This window comes from Triticum dicoccoides, chromosome 3A (genome assembly GCF_002162155.2).
Source record: "Triticum dicoccoides isolate Atlit2015 ecotype Zavitan chromosome 3A, WEW_v2.0, whole genome shotgun sequence".
NCBI classification, from domain to species: domain Eukaryota; kingdom Viridiplantae; phylum Streptophyta; class Magnoliopsida; order Poales; family Poaceae; genus Triticum; species Triticum dicoccoides.
Window position 1 is genome coordinate 505141898 of NC_041384.1, and position 12577 is coordinate 505154474.

The following is a 12577-nucleotide window of genomic DNA, read 5'->3' on the forward strand; positions in this document are numbered from 1 at the left end:
AGCTTCTCACAACAAGCATGATGGTTTTCGGTAGGGAACGACCCACCTTTGGGGACGAAACGATATCCATTGCTTCTTATTACTTTCAATTTTTTTCTCGTGTCAACATAGAGCAACAGGAATGTTGTGTGAATTTTTGTGATTTTTTGGGGTTCGGTTGGACATTTTTATGCATTAAGTGAGTTTTCAATGCATTTATGTGCATAATTCAAATTTGAACTACATGCACATGCTTGAGTGCATATAAACTGGGGCCTTTTCCATCCTGGGGCCTTTTCCGGCGATCTGTCGGAGGGGGATTCGATCACGAAGGGCTTGTACATCAACACCATAGACTCTCCGATAATGTGTGAGTAGTTTACCACAGACCTTTGGGTCCATAGTTATTAGCTAGATGGCTTCTTCTCTCTCTTTGATCTTCAATACAAAGTTTTCCTCAATGTTCTCGGAGATCTATTCGATGTAATACCTTTTGCGGTGTGTTTGTCGAGATCTAATGAATTGTGGGTTTATGATCAAGTTTATCTATGAACAATATTTGATTCTTCTCTGAATTCTTATATGCATGATTTGATATCTTTGCAAGTCTCTTCGAATTATCAGTTTGGTTTGGACTACTAGATTGATCTTTCTTGCAATGGGAGAAGTGCTTAGCTTTGGGTTCAATCTTGTGGTGCTCGATCCCAGTGACAGAAAGGGAACCGACATGTATTGTATTATTGCCATCGAGGATAAAAAGATGGGGTTTATATCATATTGCTTGAGTTTATCCCTCTACATCATGTCATCTTGCCTAATGCGTTACTCTGTTCTTATGAACTTAATACTCTAGATGCATGCTAGATAGTGGTCGATGCATGAAGTAATAGTAGTAGATGCAGAGTCGTTTCGGTCTACTTGACACGGACGTGATGCCTATGTTTATGATCATGCCTAGATATTCTCATAACTATGCACTTTTCTATCAATTGCTCGGCAGTAATTTGTTCACCCACCATAATATATGCTATCTTGAGAGAAGCCACCAGTGAAACCTATGTACCCCGGGTCTACTTTACATCACATTAACTTCCCGTCAACTAGCCATTTCTGTCGCCGTTTATTTTGCAATCTTTACTTTCCAATCTATACAACAAAAATACCAAAAATATTTATCTTATTATCCTTATGAGGTCTCACTTTTGCAAGTGGTCGTGAAGGGATTGCAAGGTTCTTATTCTTTTTGTGCAGGTACTAGGCGATTTGCGTGTAGTCTCCTACTGGATTGATACCTTGGTTCTCAAAAACTGAGGGAAATACTTACGCTCCTTTGCTGCATCACCCTTTCCTCTTCAAGGGAAAACCAACGCATGCTCAAGAGGTAGCAAGAAGGATTTCTGGTGCCATTGTCGGGGAGATCTACGCCAAGTCAAGACATACCAAGTACCCATCACAAACTCTTATCCCTCGCATTACATTATTTGCCATTTGCCTCTCGTTTTCCTCCCACTTCACATTTGCCATTTTAATTCGCCCTTTTTCCATTCATTTTTTCCCGCTTGCCTCTTGTTTTCTGGTGTGTTGGATTGATTATTCGTCACAATGGCTCAAGATAATACCAAATTGTGTGACTTTTCCAATACCAACAATAATGATTTTATTAGCACTCTGATTGCTCCTACTACCGATGTTGAATCTTGTGAAATCAATACCTCTTTGTTGAATCTTGTTATGAAAGATCAATTTTCTGGCCTTCCTAGTGAAGATGCCGCTACCCATCTAAACAACTTCGTTGATTTGTGTGATATGCAAAAGAAGAAAGATGTGGATAATAATATTGTTAAATTGAAGCTATTTCTGTTTTTGCTCAGAGATCGTGCTAAAACTTGGTTCTCTTCTTTGCCTAAAAATAGTATTGATTCATGGAATAAGTGCAAAGATGCTTTTATCTCTAAGTATTTTCCTCCCACTAACATCATCTCTCTTAGAAATGATATTATGAATTTTAAGCAACTTGAGCATGATCATGTTGCATAAGCTTGGGAGAGGATGAAATTAATGATACGTAATTGCCCTACACATGGTTTGAATTTATGGATGATTATATAAAAAAACTTGCTGGATTGAATTTTGCTTCTAGAAATCTTTTATATTTGGCCTCGGGAGGCACTTTTATGGAGATCACTTTAGGGGAAGCTACTAAACTCCTAGATAATATTATGGTTAATTATTCTCAATGGCACACCGAAAGATCCACTAGTAAAAAAGTTCATGCTATTGAAGAGATTGATGTTTTGAGTGGAAAGATGGATGAACTTATGAAATTGTTTGCTAATAAGAGTGTTTCCTCTGATCCTAATGATATTACTTTGTCCACCTTGATTGAGAATAATAATGAATCTATGGATGTGAATTTTGTTGGTAGGAACAATTTTGGTAACAACACGTATAGAGGAAATTTTAATTCTAGGCCATTCCCTAGTAATTCCTCTAATAATTATGGAAATTCCTACAACAATTCTTATGGAAATTTTAATAAGATGCCCTCTGATTTTGAGACTAGTGTTAAAGAATTTATGAATTCGCAAAAGAATTACAATGCTTTGCTTGAAGAAAAATTGCTTAAGATTGATGAGTTGGCTAGAAACGTGGATAGAATTTCTCTTGATGTTGATTCTTCAAAACCTAGATCTATTCCACCTAAGCATGATATCAATGAGTCTGCCAAAGCCATGAGAATTTCCACTGATGGGTGCAAAGAAAGAACCGCTAGGATGCGTGCTAAAAAGATTGCTTTGTGAAAGCGTGTTCTTCTAGTTTCCATTATAATAATGATGAAGATCTAAAAGTGATCGGTGTGTCTCCTATTAAGTCTTTGTTTTCCAATATGAATCTCAAAAAGATGGGACTGGAGATGAGTTAACTTTAGTTAGAAGGCGTCCCAATGATTCGGAGTTTTTAGATCTTGATACAAAAATTGATAAAAGTGGGATTGAAGAGGTCAAAACTTTACATAGCAATGAACCCATTATTTTGGATTTCAAGGAATTTAGTTATGATAATTTCTCTTTGATAGATTGTATTTCCTTGTTGCAATCCATGTTAAATTCTCCTTATGCTTATGATCAAAACAAAGCTTTTACCAAACATATCGTTGATGCTTTAATGCAATCTTATGAAGAAAAACTTGAATTGGAAGTTTCTATCCCTAGAAAACTTTATGATGAGTGGGAACCTACTATTAAAATTAAGATTAAAGATCGTGAATGCTATGCTTTATGTGATTTGGGTGCTAGTGTTTCCACGATTCCAAAAACTTTGTGTGATGTGTTAGGTTTCCGTGATTGTTCTTTAAATTTGCATCTTGCGGATTCCACCATTAAGAAACATATGGGAAGAATTAATGATGTTCTTATTGTTGCAAATAGGAATTATGTGCCTGTAGATTTCATTGTTCTTGATATAGATTGCAATCCTACACGTCCTATTATTCTTGGTAGACCTTTCCTTAGAACGATTGGTGCAATTATTGATATGAAAGAAGGAAATATCAGATTCCAATTTCCGTTAAGGAAAGGCATGGAACACTTTCCTAGAAAGAAAATTAAATTACCTTATGAATCTATTACGAGAGCCACATATGGATTGCATACCAAAGATGACAATACCTAGATCTATTCTTGTTTTTATGCCTAGCTAGGGGCGTTAAACGATAGCGCTTGTTGGGAGGCAACCCAATTTTATTTTAGTTCCTTGCTTTTTGTTCCCGTTTAGTAATAAATAAATCATCTATCCTCTGTTATGATTGTGTTTTTTATGTTTTAATTAGTGTTTGTGCCAAGTAAAGCCTTTAGGATCTTCTTGGGTGATTGTTGTTTGCTCTTGATGAAAAAAACAGAAAGTATGCGCTCACGGAAATAATTTTCATTTCTGACCAGAGAGCGATAAAATACCAATTCCAACTTCAGTAGATCAATATACAAATTATTTAGGATTTCCTAATTTCTCAGGATTTTTGGAGTTACAGAAGTATTTGAAACCTACAAATTACTACAGACTGTTCTGTTTTTGACAGATTGTGTTTTTCGTGTGTTGTTTGCTTATTTTGATGAATCTATGGCTAGTATGGGGGGGGGGTATGAACCATAGAGAAGTTGGAATACAGTAGGTTTAACACCAATATAAATAAAGAATGAGTTCATAACAGTACCTTAAAGTGGTGGTTTGTTTTCTTATACTAACGGAGCTCATGAGATTTTCTGTTGAGTTTTGTGTTGTGAAGTTTTCAAGTTTTGGGGTAAAGATTTGATGAATTTTGGAATAAGGAGTGGAAAGAGCCTAAGATTTAGGATGCCCAAGGCACCCCAAGGTAAAATTCAAGGACAACCAAAAGCCTAAGCTTGGGGATGCCCCGGAAGGCATCCCCTCTTTCGTCTTCATCTATCGGTAACTTTACTTGAAGCTATATTTTTATTCACTACATGATATGTGTTTTGCTTGGAGCGTCTTGTATGATTTGAGTCTTTGCTTTTTAGTTTACCACAATCATCCTTGCTGTACACACCTTTTGGAGAGACACACATGAATCGGAATTTATTAGAATACTCTATGTGCTTCACTTATATCTTTTGAGCTAGATAATTTTGCTCTAGTATTTCACTTATATCTTTTTAGAGCATGGTGGTGGTTTTATTTTATAGAAAAATTATTGATCTCTCATCCTTCACTTATATTATTTTGAGAGTCTTTTAGAACAGCATGGTAATTTGCTTTGGCTATAAAATTGGTCCTAATATGATAGGCATCCAAGATGGGTATAATAAAAACGTGCATATAGAGTGCATTAAATACTATAAGAAGTTTGATTCTTGATAGTTGTTTTGAGATATAAAGGTGGTAATATTAGAGTTGTGCTAGTTGAGTAATTGTGGAATTGAGAAATATTTGTGTTGAAGTTGGCAAGTCCCGTAGCATGCACGTATGGTAAACGTTGTGTGACAAATTCGAAGCATGAGGTGTTCTTTGATTGCTTTCCTTATGAGTGGCGGTCGGGGACAAGCGATGGTCTTTTCCTACCAATCTATCCCCCTAGGAGCATGCGCATAGTGCTTGGTTTTGATGACTTGTAGATTTTTGCAATAAGTATGTGAGTTCTTTATGACTAATGTTGAGTCCATGGATTATACGCACTCTCACCTTTCCATCATTGCTAGCCTCTTCGATACCGTGCATTGCCCTTTCTCACCTCGAGAGTTGGTGCAAACTTTGATGGTGCATCCAAACCCCATGATATGATACGCTCTATCACACATAAGCCTCCTTATATCTTCCTCAAAACAGCCACCATACCTACCTATTATGGCATTTCCATAGTCATTCCGAGATATATTGCCATGCAACTTTTCACCGTTCCATTTATTATGACACACTTCATCATTGTCATATTCCTTTGCATGATCATGTAGTTGACATTGTATTTGTGGCAAATCCACCTTCATAATTCTTTCATACATGTCACTCTTGATTCATCGCATATCCCGGCACACCGCCAGAGGCATTCACATAGAGTCATATTTTGTTCTAAGTATCGAGTTGTAATTCTTGAATTGTAAGTAAATAAAAGTGTGATGATTTTACTTATTAGAGAATTGTCCCATGTGAGGAAAGGATGATGGAGACTATGATTCCCCCACAAGTCGGGATGAGATTCCAGACGAAAAAAAGGCCATAAAAAAAGAGAAAAAAGGCCCAAACAGAAAAAATGAGAGAAAAAGAGAGAAGGGGCAATGTGACTATCCTTTTTCCGCACTTGTGCTTCAAAGTAGCACCATGATCTTCATGATAGAGAGTCTCCTATTTTGTCACTTTCATATACTAGTGGGAATTTTTCATTATAGAACTTGGCTTGTATATTCCAATGACGGGCTTCCTCAAAATGCCATAGGTCTTCATGAGCAAGCAAGTTGGATGCACACCCACTTAGTTTCTTTTGTTGAGCCTTCATATATTTATAGCTCTAGTGCATCTGTTGCATGACAATCCCTACTCCTTGCATTGACATCAATTGATGGGCATCTCCATAGCCCGTTGATTAGCCGCGTGAATGTGAGACTTGAGAATTTCTCTCTTTTTGTCTTCTCACACAACCTCCATCGTCATATTCTATTCCACCCATAGTGCTATGTCCATGGCTCGCGCTCATATATTGCGTGGAAGTTGAAAGGGTTTGAAAAGGCTAAGTACGAAACAATTGCTTGGCTTGTCATCGGGGTTGTGCATGATGGGAGCATTTTGTGTGACAAAAATGAAGCATGGCCAAACTATATGATTTTGTAGGGATAAGCTTTCTCTGGCTATGTTATTTTGATAAGACATAATTGCTTGGTTAGCATGCTTCAAGTATTATTATTTTTATGTCAATAAACTTTTATCTAGAATCTTTTGGATCTAAACATTCATGCCACAATAAAGAGAATTACATTGAAAATTATGTTAGGTAGCATTCCACATCAAAAATTCTGTTTTTATCATTTACCTACTCGAGCATGAGCAGGAATTAAGCTTGGGGATGCTTGATACATCTCCAACGTATCTACAATTTTTGATTGTTCCATGCTATTATATTATTTGTTTTGGATGTTTAATATGCACTTTTATATTATTTTTGGGACTAACCTATTAACTGATGGCCCATTGCAAATTGCTGTTTTTTTGCCTATTTTAGTGTTTCACAGAAAAGGAATATCAAACGGAATGAAACCTTCGTGAGGATATTTTTTTTGGAACAAACGCAATCCAGGAGACTTGGAGTGGAGGTCAAGGAAGCAACAAGGCGGCCACGAGGTAGGGTGGCACGCCCAGGGGGGCAGGCGGGCCCACCCCCACCCTCGTGGGCCCCTCGTAGCAACACCGACCTACTTCTTTTGCCTATATATACTCTTATAACCTGAAAACATCCAAGGGAGCCACGAAACCACTTTTCCACCACCGCAACCTTTTGTACCCGTGAGATCCCATCTTGGGGCCTTTTTCGGCGATCTGCCGGAGGGGGATTCGATCATGGAGGGCTTGTACATCAACACCATACCCTCTCCGATGATGTGTGAGTAGTTTACCACAGACCTTCGGGTCCTTAGTTATTAGCTAGATGGATTCTTCTCTATCTTTGATCTTCAATACAAAGTTCTCCTCTATGTTCTTGGAGATCTATTCGATGTAATACTTTGTGCGGTGTGTTTGCCGAGATCCGATGAATTGTGGGTTTATGATCATTTTATCTATGAACAATATTTGATTCTTCTCTGAATTCTTATATGCATGATTTGATATCTTTGCAAGTCTCTTCGAATTATTAATTTGGTTTGGCCTACTAGATTGATCTTTCTTGCAATGGGAGAAGTGCTTAGCTTTGGGTTCATTCTTGCGGTGCTCAATCCCAGTGACAAAAAGGGAACCAACACGTATTGTATTGTTGCCATTGAGGATAAAAAGATGGGGTTTATATCATATTGCTTGAGTTTATCGCTCTACATCATGTTATCTTGCCTAATGCGTTACTCTGTTCTTATGAACTTAATACTCTAGATGCATGCTGGATAGTGGTCGATGTGTGAAGTAATAGTAGTAGATGTAGAGTCGTTTCGGTCTACTTGACACGGACGTGATGCCTATGTTTATGATCATGCCTAGATATTCTCATAACTATGTGCTTTTCTATCAATTGCTCGGCAGTAATTTGTTCACCCATCGTAATATATGCTATCTTGAGAGAAGCCACTAGTGAAACCTATGGCCCCCGGGTCTACTTTACATCATATTAATTTCCCATCAACTAGCCATTTCTGTTGCTGTTTATTTTGCAATCTTTACTTTCCAATCTATACAACAAAAATACCAAAAATATTTATCTTATTATCTTTATCAGATCTCACTTTTGCAAGTGGCCGTGAAGGGATTGACAACCCCTTTATCGCGTTGGTTGCATGGTTCTTATTTGTTTGTGCATGTACTAGGCAATTTGTGTGCAGTCTCCTACTAGATTGATACCTTGGTTCTCAAAAACTGAGGGGAATACTTACACTACTTTGCTGCATCACCCTTTCCTCTTCAAGGGAATACCAACGCATGCTCAAGAGGTAGCACCCAGCGCACTCAGTTGAGGAGGAGGAGGTCATACGTTGATGGATGCATCTTTCTTTCTTCTTGCCTAATTATATGCATCACTGTAACTAGTACTCCATCCGTCAATTTATAAGTTGTGCTGCCAGTGTCTATCTTGTTAATTTTTGATAATTTTTGTTTTTTGAACACATGTTGATTGGCTTGAATGAAGGTGTATCCTGCCGTTAGGCGCCGGAGTGCGCTGTGCTCGCCGTTAGGCGCTGCGGTGCGCTCTGCTCGCGTCCGTCGGCGCGCTCAGCTTGTGGGTAGCTTTTCCTTCCGCGTTCAACTACTATATGCATATATATATGGTTGCTCGCCATTGAGGTGACCGCGGAGCGCTCTGTTCGCGTCCCTCCGCGTGCGCTCTGCCAGCGGTTGGGCATGCGCGCGATCACGTCGGGGCGCCCATATGCATGAGGTTGCGCCGCGTGTGTTGCCACGCGATGCAGTTATGTGCTGCATGATGGAGTTACGTGCTGCAAATTAGAACTTCCATCAAGGCCTGCTGATATTCCTGGCCATCCGGCTTCCCCTTTAATTCCCGCGGCCATTATAACCTTAGTCTCTTCAACCTTTCAATCGCGCCCCACAACACAACAAGCACACCCACGATGACACATAGAGAGGGGATGTCTAGCAGCGCTCCAACGGAGTTCGACGAGCATAGAGTGGTGACCCACACGAGGGAGACGGATCTCTCGGTGGTGTACACCATTGACCCGGCCGTGGTGGACGACTACATCAATAGCGTTGAATAGTTGCTTGCTCGAGACAAGTACAAGGTGGTCGGCATCGACCTCCAGTACACCGCCGGTCGTCCCAGCAAAGATCAGAAGGTTGCCGTTGCCCAGTTGTGTGTGCACCATCATGTACTCATCTACCACTACTGCATGGCCATAGAGCCTTGCGACCGTTTCAACAGGTTTGTCAACAACACTGACTGCAAGTTCGCCACGGTGGAAACCAAAGACGATGTAAAAGCGCTCAGTGTTACGGGCTTGGCCTGCAAGAACCATGTCAAAATCTATGACCAGTACAGGGTCTGGGGCAGCACGAAGCAGGACTCCCTGGTCGAACTCGCCTCAGCCATCATCGACCCCTACTACGAAAATATGAAGCAGGATGCCCAAAGGACAAGTCCCGTATCCTGGCACAAGGCCTGGATGTAGCAACTGGATGAACCTCACCTCAGGTTCGCGGCCAAGAGCATGTACACATGCTACGAGATGCACAGGCAGATCGTTGACATGAGGAAGTGACTCGTTACCCAAATCGATGAGCCAGCATTGAGCCACAAGCAGAGCAAGCGTCACAAGAAGTAAATGATGATCAGATGATCGTTTATGCTAGTTAATCATGCATGTAATATATAATCTACTTTATTGGTGTGTGGAAATGTCATGTGTGTAGTAGCCACCTATGTCATTATGCATGTAATAATTTACTTTGGTGTGTGCAAATGCCATGGTTGTAGTAGCCACCTATGTAAGTGGGTGTTTAATTTGGTTATGCAACCATGTCCTTATAAGTGTGTATATAATGTTGTTGTTCTGTATGCAATCCCATTGCACAACACACATGTCTTATTAGCAGCAACCGTCTGTGTTATTATTGGTCTTCGCACACATTTCTGATTACAGACCTGTTTGCCGCGTATCACACACATCTTGTTATATTGAACCGTTTCTGTTCTCTTGTCTCAACACAAATAGTTTATCAGTGTGAACCGCATGCCGTATATCACACACACCTTGAATCTGGCTGACCGTTTCTTTTGTTATGCCTAATCACAAATAGTTCATCCGAGTGAACCGTATGTTGTATGTCTCACACACCTTCATCTGGCTACCCGTTTCTTTTGTTCCTCCTCATCGCAAACAATTAAGTGGACTGAAGCATATGCCCTGCATCGCACACGCAACTTAAATCTGAACTGTGTTTGATGCATCCTCCATCACAGACGTTTTGCACCTTTTTTGATGGGTTTTTTACACTACCATTTGTGATTATGACATCACACACAGTTTCGTCGAAGGGTCTCTGATCGTAGTGTCGCGTTAGCAGCATCCTGCAGTAGTGATCCACTTGCTAATCTTTTTAAGAGATCCAATTATCACGAACCAATTGCTAGTGATTTGAGTGCACTAGATTATCTCTATGAAGTTTTGCTTGAGGTTCATGAATCTGAAAATTGTGATGAAGAAATTTATAAAGTAATTCATGATAGCTCCTTGAATGAAAAGCATGATTGCAATGATGTTATTATAAATTCTATTAATGTCAATTGTGCTAGTGATATGCAAAACCCTGATATGTCTCCAACGTATCTATAATTTTTGATTGTTCCATGCTATTATATTGTCTGTTTTGGATGTTTAATGGGATTTAATATGCTCTTTTATATTATTTTTGGGACTAACCTATTAACCGGAGGCCCAGTGTCAGTTTCTGTTTTTTTTGCCTATTTTAGAGTTTCGCAGAAAAGGAATATCAAACGGAATCCAAACGGAATGAAACCTTCGTGATGATCTTTCTTGGACCAAAAGCAAACCAGGAGTCCTGGAGTGGAAGTCTGGAACTCCGTGAGGTGGCCACGAGGCAGGAGGCGGTGCCCAGGGGGGTAGGCACGCCCCCACCCTCGTGCGCCCCATGTAGCTCTATCGACGTACTTCTTCCACCTATATATACTCTTATACCCTAGATCGATCGCAGAGAGCCACGAAACCACTTTTCCACCGCCGCAACCTTCTGTACCCGTGAGATCCCATCTTGGGGCCTTTTCCAGCGATCTGCCGGAGGGGGAATCGACCATGGAGGGCTTCTACATCAACACCATAGCCTCTCCGATGAAGCGTGAGTAGTTTAACACAGACCTTCGGGTCCATAGTTATTAGCTAGATGGATTCTTCTCTCTCTTTGATTCTCAATAAAAAGTTCTCCTCGATGTTCTTGGAGATCTATTCGATGTAATATTCTTTTGCGGTGTGTTTGCTGAGATCCGATGAATTGTGGGTTTATGAACAAGATTATCTATGAATATTATTTGGTTCTTCTCTGAATTCTTATATGCATGATTTGATATCTTTGCAAGTCTCTTCTAATTATCGGTTTAGTTTGGCCTAATAGATTGATCTTTCTTGCCATGGGTGAAGTGCTTAGCTTTGGGTTCAATCTTGCGGTGTCCTTTCCCAGTGACAGTAGGGGCAACAAGGCACGTATTGTATTTTTGCCACCGAGGATAAAAAGATGGGGTTTATGTCATATTTCTTGAGTTTACCCCTCTACATCATGTCATCTTGCTTAATGTGTTAGTCTGTTCTTATGAACTTAATACTCTAGATGCATGCTGGATAGCGATCAATGTGTGGAGTAATAGTAGTAGATGCAGAATCGTTTTGATCTACTTAACACGGACGTGATGCCTATATTCATAATCATTACCTAGATATTCTCATAACTATGCACTTTTCTATCAATTGCTCGGCAGTAATTTGTTCACCCACCGTAATACATGCTATCTTGAGAGATGCCACTAGTGAAACCTATGGCCCCCGGGTTTCTTATTATATTGCATTTCTTTTATTTACATCGCATCTCGTTTACTATTTTGCAATCTTTAATTTCCAATCTATACAACAAAAATACCAAAAATATTTACTTTACTATCTTTATTAGATCTCACTTTTGCGAGTGACCATGAAGGGATTGACAACCCCTTTATCGCGTTGGTTGCAAGGTTCTTGATTGTTTGTGCAGGTACTAGGTGACCACGGAGGGCTTCTACATCAACACCATAGCCTCTCTGATGAAGTGTGAGTAGTTTACTTCAGACCTACGGGTCCATAGTTATTAGCTAAATGGCTTCTTCTCTCTTTTTGGGTCTCAATACAAAGTTCTCCACCTCTCTTGTGGAGATCTATTCGATGTAATCTTCTTTTGCGGTGTGTTTGTTGAGACTGATGAATTGTGGGTTTATGATCAAGTTTATCTATGAACAATATTTGAATCTTCTCTAAATTCTTTTATGTATGATTGATTATCTTTGCAACTCTCTTTGAATTATCAGTTTGGTTTGGCCTACTAGATTGATCTTTCTTGCAATGGGAGAAGTGCTTAGCTTTGGGTTCAATCTTGCGGTGTCCTTTCCCAGTGACAGCAGGGGCAACAAGGCATGTATTGTATTGTTGCCATCGAGGATAACAAGATGGGGTTTTCATCATATTGCATGAGTTTATCCCTCTAAATCATGTCACCTTGCTTAAAGCGTTACTCTGTTCTCTTGAACTTAATACTCTAGATGCATGCTGGATAGCGGTCGATGTGTGCAGTAATAGTAGTAGATGCAGGCAGGAGTCGGTCTACTTGTCTCGGACGTGATGCCTATATACATGATCATACCTAGATATTCTCATAACTATGCTCAATTCTGTCAATT